The sequence below is a fragment of the Neltuma alba genome, unplaced genomic scaffold (genome assembly GCF_004799145.2).
Source record: "Neltuma alba isolate B1F8T4 unplaced genomic scaffold, ASM479914v2 tig00012014_pilon, whole genome shotgun sequence".
In the NCBI taxonomy this organism is placed as follows: Eukaryota; Viridiplantae; Streptophyta; class Magnoliopsida; order Fabales; family Fabaceae; genus Neltuma; species Neltuma alba.
In genome coordinates this window covers 1,034,505-1,045,951 of record NW_021636585.1, presented here as the reverse complement: position 1 = coordinate 1,045,951, position 11,447 = coordinate 1,034,505, and positions in this window count along the sequence as shown.

The following is an 11,447-nucleotide window of genomic DNA, read 5'->3' as shown; positions in this document are numbered from 1 at the left end:
AAGCAAAGCAATCAATGATTGCTACTGTTTCATGCTGCCTTAAAGCAACAGTGTAGTGGGTCTTAAAATGAATTATTTTACCCTATATAGGCTAGCCAACAACACTGCCAATTTTGGGTTTGGTTTTGAGTGCCTGAACTTATATTGAATCAGGTGCAACAAGAGAGGCAAACACAAATGGCCAAATTCATTATTTGTGTTTGTTTTCCTTCAATTACACCCAGTGCAACATTGAAGAGCATCTCAAACCGTTATACCCTAAATACCCAAATGCTTTTAAGGGAGAGTGCATGGTTAATACTTATTCGTCACAACTTACTGTAGTGAAGAGAATAATTCTAGTCTGGTCTGGTGCACACAGAGTGTGTGCTATAGTGTTACTCACAGTCTCGCTGCTCATGATATATTCACCTCTTCTAGTACATTTATACTTTTAGATGTTTCAGCACATGATAACTGAAGGTGCGGGGAAAGGAAATGATATATGAGATATTGGGGTAGCTTAGGCATGATTAATAATCATATTACAGAGTAGATTTTCCAAGGGCAATATGAGTTCTTTTGATAATGCATGGAGGACCCATCGAAAAGCACTCGTGATGTTCTGATTATAATTAATTTCTTCCCCTCAGATCAATCGTCATGCCATGCTGTCAGCATCATACGTGTCATTTTTCAATTGGTTGGGCAAAATCTTGAAGGGGGAAACTTTGCATGCCATTGTGCGTATCACTATCTTTCTATATTTTTGGCTTGCACAGGTTGGTGTACTCATCAATACACTGATATTTTCCATTCCCAAACAGAGGAAGGGTAAAATGTCTTTGTCACTGTATCAAGAAGGGGTGAGAAGAATTTTTTAACTTGCAAAAAAAATTTAATCTTGGAATTGGAAACATGTGCCTGCAACAATCAGAAGGTTGTAAGAAGTAAAAGATGATGATTATTAATATATCATGACTATGTGTTGGTTTGAATGATCAATATATAATTATGTTTGATTCATAGGTTGCATGGAAGAAGGAACCAGTGTGGAAGCTTTTTTAAGCCGCTGATGATAACTTTATTCTTTCTCCTTCCTTGCCCTACAGGGCAGGGAGCAACTCTCTATGAAATTGGGGGCATCTGAACCTCTGAGACTTTGCTTTAATATTTTTTGTTTAGTAAGACGGAATAGTCTTAAAGGGAGGGCTGGGAAAAAGCAAAAGAGGGAGGGAGGGAGGGAGATATATAATCTAATCTTCTTTTGATCTTCCACTAGCGCAAAAGAAAAGCAAAAGAAAAATCCATGACCCCCTTCTTTATCTCTCTCTCACATGGAAAAGAGTGCAGTTGTATTACCTTGAACTCATTCACCAACATCTTTCTCCCTCAAAAGGAAAATCCATGACCCCTCCTCATTCATTCATGGAAAAGCGTGCCCCTGTTTCTACAAGCACCCATATCCATATCTCTGTGATCTGTCTTCCTCCCAAATCCCTTGTGTAATTTAATTAGGATAGGCCATTTTGTTTTGCTCCACAAATTAAAGACCAAATCATGGGTTTACTTACCAGTGGTTGGACCGGATGCATGAAACTTGATGTTCTTTAAAAGCCGGTTTTACATTAAAACGCCATGGTTGAAAAATTACATCCTCTGTTTTAGGGGGCCAGGGTCAGTATTTAGTTAGGAAGAGACATAGATTGAACGGCATTTATACAAAATTTGTGTAAACTTTAGAGCGAAAAATGCATGACACATTTATAATACTAAAATAGATTAAAATCTTGGGAGTCATGCTATTGGTCACTGCCCTGCAATGGCGAATATTTATCATAGAAAAAAACTCATGAATTTAACATCACTTTAGAAAATAAAAACAGATGGTGGGAAAAGAAAAAAAATTGAGCTTTTATGTTCATCCACACTTTTTTATCACACACGGTCGTGTTTTAGAGGATTTAAATTATAAAAAAAACAACCAAAGGGGTGGTGCAGGAGCAGGAAAGACAAAGATACTGAGGTGTCTCTATCAGGAGTTAGTGATACAATGTCCTAGGCCTGCTCTGCCCTTTTGAGGCATCACTATCTTGTAGCTTGTCCTTCCGTGGTAAGGGTAAGAAAGAGTGCCCTTATCATGTGGTCACTTGCCTTGGATCTGAAAGTATTGGGTGAATTCTCAACATTGGCAAATGATGAGCCTCTTACCTCAATACCCATCATCTATATAAAAGCTAAAATCCAACAAGAAGCAACCATGATCTTAACCTCTGCTTTTTCAGAGATCTTTCATGCCTCATCATATTTTCTCCCACTTCACACTCACAACAAGCACCACCCCACAATTTTTTCAGTTAATGTCAAAATCATGAAATTCTTAATTAGGAAAGCCTGATGAAAAGTTCCTCTTGATAAATTTTATTCATAATCGAGTACCACTATTTTTATGCATGAAATCCTGCAAAAACATATCAGATTTTTCCCATTAATTTAAGCGTAACTAAAGAAAAGAAAAAAGACAAATTCAAAGTACCAGTAATAAGGGATGACTCAATTAGTATTCTAATGGCCCATTAGGCTTCAAATTCAACTGTAAATGATTAATGCTACGTCATATTAAAGAATCTAGATCCTTAATAAAACAAATCCCCATGGCGCTTTAATTCCTTCACTTGGAAAAGAGAGTGAAGGGATTGGTTATCTTGAGATTTAGCTAATGAAAAGATCAGACACTGTGACCACACATTTACTTTATTAAGTGGGAATGACAATACTAAGCTGATAGGATTAAGCAGTCAAAATGTTACAACATTACACAATTAATCTAATAATCTAATCCGATATCTTATAGACTGTGTTTAAATGATATTCCTTTGTATGATAACGCATAGATGCTATATTGCAGGTTGAAAAAGGAAAAAAGAAAAAAAAAAAAGAAAAGGGAAAGGGAAAAAGAGGGGAAAATAAGGAAGAATACAAGACTTTACATCAATTAAAGTGTATTACCATATGAAATGCATAATGTAAAAGGGGAGAATTAGGTTCTGTGAGAGAGTCAAATTAAAGCAGAAGATGATGGGAATGTCAATGGGATTCTGCAAAATATATGATTCCTTCTTGCTCATCTCGTAGTACATATATATCTCAACTTGATCAAACACAACTCTCTCTTACACATCTACCCAATTTGTCCTTTATAATCTCCTTTGTAATTTAAGTATTTCTATAATTTTATATGATGATATGCATGTCTAGCTTTTATAACATTGTTATTGCCTTTTCTTATTACCTTCTGTACTTAATAATAAATGAGAAAAAAAATATATGAAGAGATTTGACAAGAGGGTGCATGATAAAGAAGAGATAACAAGAAATTAGGGGCAAAATTAGACAAAATTCATTAAATATTAACACGATTTCAAATTCAAATTTATAAGGTTTTGTTAGGGGTTATAATTAAAAGTACTTGTAAATATATAAATCAAGATAAAGCTCTTTGTATATATTTATTTTATATTTTATAAATTATGATTGAAAAATTATTTATAAATTATTTTAATTAGAATATAGTTTTAGGAAGCGCCTTGTAATTCGACTAAGAGGGAGCCAACGGCGACGTGTTTGGGAGGCAGATTTGTACTTCAATCCAATAATATGCTAAAGGAGTCACAATCTGATGAATTGCTTACGTGGATCATGTCGTGTGCTTTATAAAGTGACACATCACAATTGGAGTGCGCGTGCATTACACGATCCAATCAATGCAGGACAAAGTGCTTCATCCGCGGAGAGATCGATATCCACTCTCACATTCTGTGCTTGTGATGATACAGTATGCATGTGCTTGTACCATTTTGAGTGTCAACAAATTTGCTATTATAAAAAAACTACTGAAAATAGTGAACTACAACATTAAAAAAATAGGAAAATGAAATAAAAGAAATTAAAAATTACAATATTCTAATTTAGGGTTTAAAAAGTCAAAATCTCAAGGGAGCTAGTGGTGCCTAATATGATATTTTGCAAATATAATCAAACTTGATATGTCAAATACAAGTAACTTTTTTTGGCCTAACAAATACAAGTGAATTAGATTAACTACTAAGTATATATTATCCCAAACATTTTAGGGCTATGCAGAGGGTGTGAAGGACATAAGCATTAATTTCAATATCTCATACTCTTCCTATTTATAAACTATTCAGATTTTACCAACAGGATTAGGTTTAGTAGAAGGGACTAGTTCCTCACAACGTGACGAATCAAGATTCAAATGCCAACTAGGAGAGGTGTCCACATTTAGTGCCCGACAGTGTCTCGAATAGGATTACCTCCAATAAAAAGATATTTATACTTTAGCAAAAAAAATATTCAGATTTTGGGAAGAATATGATTTATTTTATAAATTTTAGTTTGAGTTTATCTCAACATTTAATATATTTTTCAATTTTGTCATCAATTATTTATTTTTCTTCATTTGTCACACTTTTTCTCACTATATTTTTTCATACATTAATTTTCATTATTTTTCTCATTTATTATAAGGATATATTTGAAAATAAAAATATATTTTTTATATTTATTATTTTAACTAATTTTTTATTATACATAAATTAATTATTTAAAACCTATAATAAAAATAGAAGGGAGTAATTATTAGGGCCGATTTTTTTGCTACACCATCCAATGACAATTGATAAACAAACAAACAAATAAATAATTGCAAAAAATTTGGGAAACAGAAAATCAAAGTGGGGGTATGGAAGAAGAGAAAACCTTAAAAAAGGGAGAAAGGAAGAGAAGGCTGAAGTGACAAATAAAAGGGGTCAAAATAATAAAAAATAATATAAATAAATAGGAATGGCAACAGGAAGAGTTGGAGACATCATAATGTATGTCGCGTTGTAAACTAAAGAGATCAACGTTGGGATGGTCGCTTCATCATTTCCCCTTTGACTACCTTCTCTGGAATCCACCCCCACACACTCCCAAAAATAATTATTATTATGATTATTCATTAATAATAGAAATTAAATATAATATTTTTCATCAAAACTTATTCCTTAATTTTAACTAAAGGATGGTACCTATGTCCTTCATGTCACTTGTACCAAAATTTTGCTTAAGTTTAATTTAGTCACATTCCTTAGGGCCCACACTTTGAAACACAAGGCTCATAAATCATACTTATCACCATTAATGTTTGCACATAGAAAGTATATATACACATATTTAGGGATAATCATCTATAACATTCTATCGTCTCACTTCTAAACTAATTGGATTTTGATTTTTGTATTTTATATAGAGTTTTAAATTAAATTATATCATTTGTAATTTTGTACATCAAGTTTGTGTTCATATATAATCATAATCTTGTATCTTATTTTTAAAATATTATTATTTAATTACGTATAATTTTAGAAGCATTGAAAGTGAAAGAATAATCATTTCCAAATAGTTTACTACTCCCTCCAGTCCTTAATGTAAGAGCTGATTGATTAATTTGAATAGATTGAGAAAACTAACTAAGTTAGTTATTTGTAATAAATAAGTATTGCTTTTCCTAAAATATCTTTGCTAATCAAGTAAATTAGCTAAAACTAATATTATTACAATGACTACCTTAGGAAAAATAGATAAATATAATAAATAAAGCGGATTGAGATTTTCTATTTAGGATCAAAATAAAAGTCAAACAAGCTGAACCGAAAGTAGTACATATGTGTGTATATATATATATAATAGTTAAAATCTAAGCTCTCAAACATTTGCTTAAATGATAAGAGCCCCTACCACTCACGCTAACCTTTGTTGGTTCAAAACTCGTATTCTTGTCAATATTTTTTAAAATCATAGTTTTTATAAAAATATATATATCATCATTTTGAGAGCCCATTTTGAATAAACATCATAACTTCTTTTAAAGATAAAATTTATATTAGTTTTAAATTAATATATATGTGTAATACACACACACACATTTGTATATGTAAGTCAGTGAATATAAAGGGAAAGGTATGGGATGAGGAAGGTGGAGAGGATGGTCGCTGCACTGTGATCCATCAAAAGTATGAAAACACGTACACACAGAGAAAGAGGAAAGGTGGGGCAAAAAGGAAAAAAAGAAAGAAGGAAGGGGCCAAAAATTAAAAAAAGAGGAAAATGTGAAGATGTGAATAAAGGGCGAATGGGAACAAAGTACATGCACCCTTTGTTTTTCAGCTTAAAGCAAATCAAACATAAGAATCACACTTTTAATTTTAGGATTTTGCTTCTACTTTTTCTTTTTTTGGCCCTCTTCATTTTTATTAATTGTTAGCACATAATTAAAATCAAGGGAAAAGTAAGCATATAAGTATATGACTATTGAAGAGTGATGATCCCAATGAAAGAGCTTATAACTACTACTTTCGGTTTTAAATATAATAAATAGTTTGCAGTACAATTTAAACTCTAAACTAGTTTTTATATTTAGATCGAAAGTAGAATTATGATCACTTAAAAATAAAATTTTGAGTTTGAATCTATATAAACACATAAAATGTTTTTAAAAGAACTACCTTCTATTTGAAACTTAATTTGAATTCAAATTAGTCCAATCCAATGTGATTTTTGAAAATTTGGGGAAAAAAAGGCACTAGTATACAAATGCATAATATCCATTTGAGAAATTATTTTCATATAAGATTAAATTTACTTTTGTAAGATATGCATTACGAAGTACCTATATTTCGCTAATTAAGCAAATTGTGACGTGCATTATTATACTGAATTAAACTTAATATCATTTTAGCTTTCAAACTTATAATCAGCTCTACATTGACGTACATTTAAAAAAAATTCATAAAAAGTATTTCATCTATTTTTACAAATCAAATCTCTCTTCTTCTTCTTTTTTTTAAGGAAAGTATATATTATTAACTGCCTTGTTAACGTTTTAGAAATAGAGCTTGGCACTTTACAGAAAATCAGAACTCCACATCAAATTAAAACAGAAAAGAATTTCGGTACATTCATATTCTCACTAATTTGGTGCTTTTCCTTTTAAATTTTATATATCACGGCTTGGGGAAAAAAACCTAAGTCAGCTTCTTAATGATTTGACGACACATAATAATAGTAGTAATAATAATAATACACATAAAGACAGGATGGTGGATTGCTCAATTTTTAATTAAAAATATTAATGAAATAGCCACCACTTTCTCCAAAATAACTAAATAATAAAGAATGTATATCGATAAATGGTATTCTGACGTTTTTTTTTTTTAATGAAAATCAGATACGCTGCATGCATGGTAAATTTTTTAAGTCCAAAAAATTCTGAAATAAATATAATAAAGAATTGCATTATTGTCTCAAAAGCACAACTCCACAAACCCTCTAAAAGCTTAATATAAAGACAAACATTCCCATTAATATTGCATTTCAATCCCAAACCTTCTCTCACCACATGCACCACCAAACATTATCTTCCAAAGCCTTTTAAATTTGATTTCAAAAACAACAACAACAACAACAATAATAATAATAATAATAATAATAAATTCCTTATATATATATATATATAATGCTTCCAATAATCCAAGTTTGTTATTTTCTAAGAAGATTTGTATTTGTGTGTGTTGGGGGGATTTAGTATTATATTGTTCTCTTTTTTGCTAGATTTCATGCTTTCGCAAAATCTATCTCAGAAACCAGCCACTAAGCTATTTGATTAATGCTTTGCCATTAATTAATTATAAAGCGTGCATTATTCAAATTGATTCGTTTTAAAAAAAAAAAGTCTCTTAATCTCAAAAATTCTTGTCCTCACTTGAAATCTCTTTCTTAATGTATGTCTTTTGCCTGGTTGACTGATCGATGAGGCACTGTCTGGTAATATAAATAATTTTGTAATGATATGAAAACTCTGCCTAATTATTTGCATTAAAACTTTTTAACTGATAATCATATACTACCTCCGGTCCTAATTATAAGAGCCAGTTGACTAATTTGAGGAGATTAAGGAAGTAAGTTAAATTAGTTATTTGTCCTAAATATGTGTTGTCTTTCCTAAAATATCATTACTAATCAAGTGTATTGACTAGAACTATTATTGTTAGAAAGGCTACTTTGGAAAAAAAATGTATAAATATGAGAGACAAAGTGGATTGGGGTCTTATATTTAGAACCAAAATAAAAGTCAAACAGGGTTTTATATTAAGGACCGGAGGTAGTATATATATATATATCAAGTTAGCAACAGTGGACAATTGAAATAGATCATAAAGTGTTTGAATTTTGATTAATTACTTTTAACCTTGTAATATTTAAAATATTAATTATACATGTCAGGTTTATTAAACATATTAATTAAATGGATAAGAAAACTAAAGCCTACACCTCATATGGTAATTAAGAGTTTGAAATACTTAAAACGGATTAATTTTCATTTTAATTAATTGATTATGTGATTATTAGTTTTCCAAATAAAGCTTTATTAAGAGATAATAACACAATTAACTTTGACTCTGAATCTATTGATCCGTCAACGTCAGTCTTAATCACAAAAGAATATATATCCAGGTCAAAAGTTTATTCCCCATGATTACAGAAGAATGCTGTTATTTAAATGAGAACAGGATTATGCACAAGAATGTAAACTCAATAGAAATTATATTACGCTAATGCACTTTAAAATTATAATTACTTTCACTAAAAAAAAAAGAAAAAGAAATACAGTTACTCTAAGTCTAACATTTGAAAGAAAATTACTATTATTTTTCCAAGAGAACTATAGTTTCGAATAAGTTTTAAAAATAATATAACCAAAACTTTTAATCCTTCAAAATAAAAAGTATTATTTTTTTCATCAAATATTTAATTCGAATTTTATTGATAAAAAGACTCTTCTATGACTTCGAAATAAATCAAATATATATATCCATACTTGTTTATTAAAAACAAATACTTTCATTAAATTATATCTGTAACAGAGAATCATATATTATGCTTTAAATACGTTTTATTCTTGATTTGAGTTAAAAGAAAATTATATGTTTTCAAACGATTATCAATTAAATCATACTAATATATTAACAATTGAGAAGGTGATGGATGGTGATCACATAGTGGAATAAAAAGGGGCAAGTAGCTCCCACAAATGAAGGAGACAAAGAAGGGAACAAAAGGGAACAAAATGGGATACCTATGAAGCATCCGTCCCTATGATCTCTTTGAATATGATTCCTAGCCATCTATGTCTCACTACACTACACATATAATACCCTAAAATAATTAAATTATTGTACCTTCATTTATTTGGCCATTTTCTTTATATATATATATATATATATATTTATATGATGAGTCATTTGGTGGAAGTCCAAGTCATTTTCAAATCCCTTTGTCCATACCCTGTCTTTCTCTCTCCTTAGTCCTTATATATAATATTCTCACTCATCCATCATTCTTTTAATTTATTCACCATTTTATACTCCATTATTATTCTTACACACACACACAAATTCAATTGGTGTAAATAGAATATAGAAATGTGTGAATTATTAAATTACACAAGTGTATAGAAATTGATGTGCAACAATGTTTGAATTGATGAATTGTTTAAAATTTAACTTTTTAAAAATAAAACGATCAAATATCGGTAAGAAAAGTAATGTACATTAAAGAAAAAGCTGAAAGTGGAAAAAGATTTGAACACAATACTACTAGTACAAGTCAGCTTAGATCGAATAACATGACTCTCCAACTCGAGCTTCACAACTCAAGACACTTGAGTTATGACAACTACATCGGACTGAACAAATATTCATATCAGACACAGAATGACTCAGTTTCTTTTCTTCTACTTTCTTTCTTTGTATATATTCCTTCGACCTTTAATATAATACCTATTTAACTAGTTTGATTAGATTAAGGAAGTTAGGTAAGTTAGTTAATTATAAGAAATATGACATGTTTTTCCTAAAATACCATAATTATCTTTCTTAATACTCCATCTCCCTCTTCTACTTGATTATGGTTGAGGGAGTATCTATAAGAGGAATTTAGATAAAATTGATAAATATGATAAATGGGTCTTATATTTAGGATCAAAACCAACTCAACAATTAGGTCCTATATTAAGGATCCGAGAAGTACTACCTCTGGCATTTAATATAAAAGTTAATTGACTAACTTAGAAAGATATAAGACTTAGTTGACTAACTTAAGAAGATTAAGAAAGTTATCAAATTACTTAATTATGTATAGCACATCCTATATGATCTCTCTAATTAAAATACTTATATATGTTATCAGATTTTATATTAATTTATAAGTGAGACAAATTAGTTGGGAGAAAAATAATAAATATAAATACTTTAAAGTTATTTAGTAGCTTTCTTAATCTCCTGAAATTAGTTAACTAGGTTTTATATTAAGAATGAAAGATAATATGATTTTATCTTAGCATTGAGTAATTATTTGGTAACATAAATAGGTGGGCATTGAGTATATATTTGGATTCAAAGAATGATATCTACGAAGCTTTATGGTTGGCTCTATAATGCACATGCCTAATTAATATGTGTTTGTATTCAACTCCACTATGATTCATTTCTCTACACCAACATCTAATTTAAATTGGGTATCTCTCCCAGAAAAGATTTAAATATTGGTTCGTCACGTTATTAGGACTAGCTCTTTCTTCTAGACCCAACCTTTTTTGGTTATTAATACATACATACATACATACATACATATATATATATATATATATATATAAACTGAAGCCAACGGTTTGGATCATAGCTTTTTAAAAATCAAAATCTCAAGTGGGCCTTGAAGAAGATTGGGCCCAAAAAATAGGGCCCACTGCCACCCATTATTATTATGATTATCAATATGACGATTGCCTTTGAATTTCTAATCCGTATAATTATTGTCTCATCCTACTTAATCACAATCTTGATCACAATTTAGAGTAGAGTTGAAGTTTTGATCGTGAAAATGAATAGTTCTAGAAGGCTCCTTTTTAAAACACACACACACACACACATGAGCCATATCATTGAAATTATTATTATTGCCTCTGAAAGATGTTTTTTTGTTTTTGGATTTGACTGATCAATGGATAACACTTGCTTTAAACAAAGTTTATGCATTGTCAAATGAAATTTGTATTGCAGTCGTTTCAAATTATTTGTCTCTGTAGTATCCTTTTTGTGAATTAAATCATAGATTGATGATGACACTTGAGCTTTAAAAAAGTTGTGCTGTCAACTAAAATAAAAAAAGATCTCATAGCTTTTATTTTTTTTAGTGTTTTTATTCTTTTTTAATTTTCTTATAAATTTTAGAAAATATTATTGTGAGGTCATGAAAAAAAATCTAAATAGAATTTACTCTCATGAAATCTAAAACTAATAACACTGCCATCCCAAACAAATAATTTTTGAGTTATCATAGGATTTAAGTAC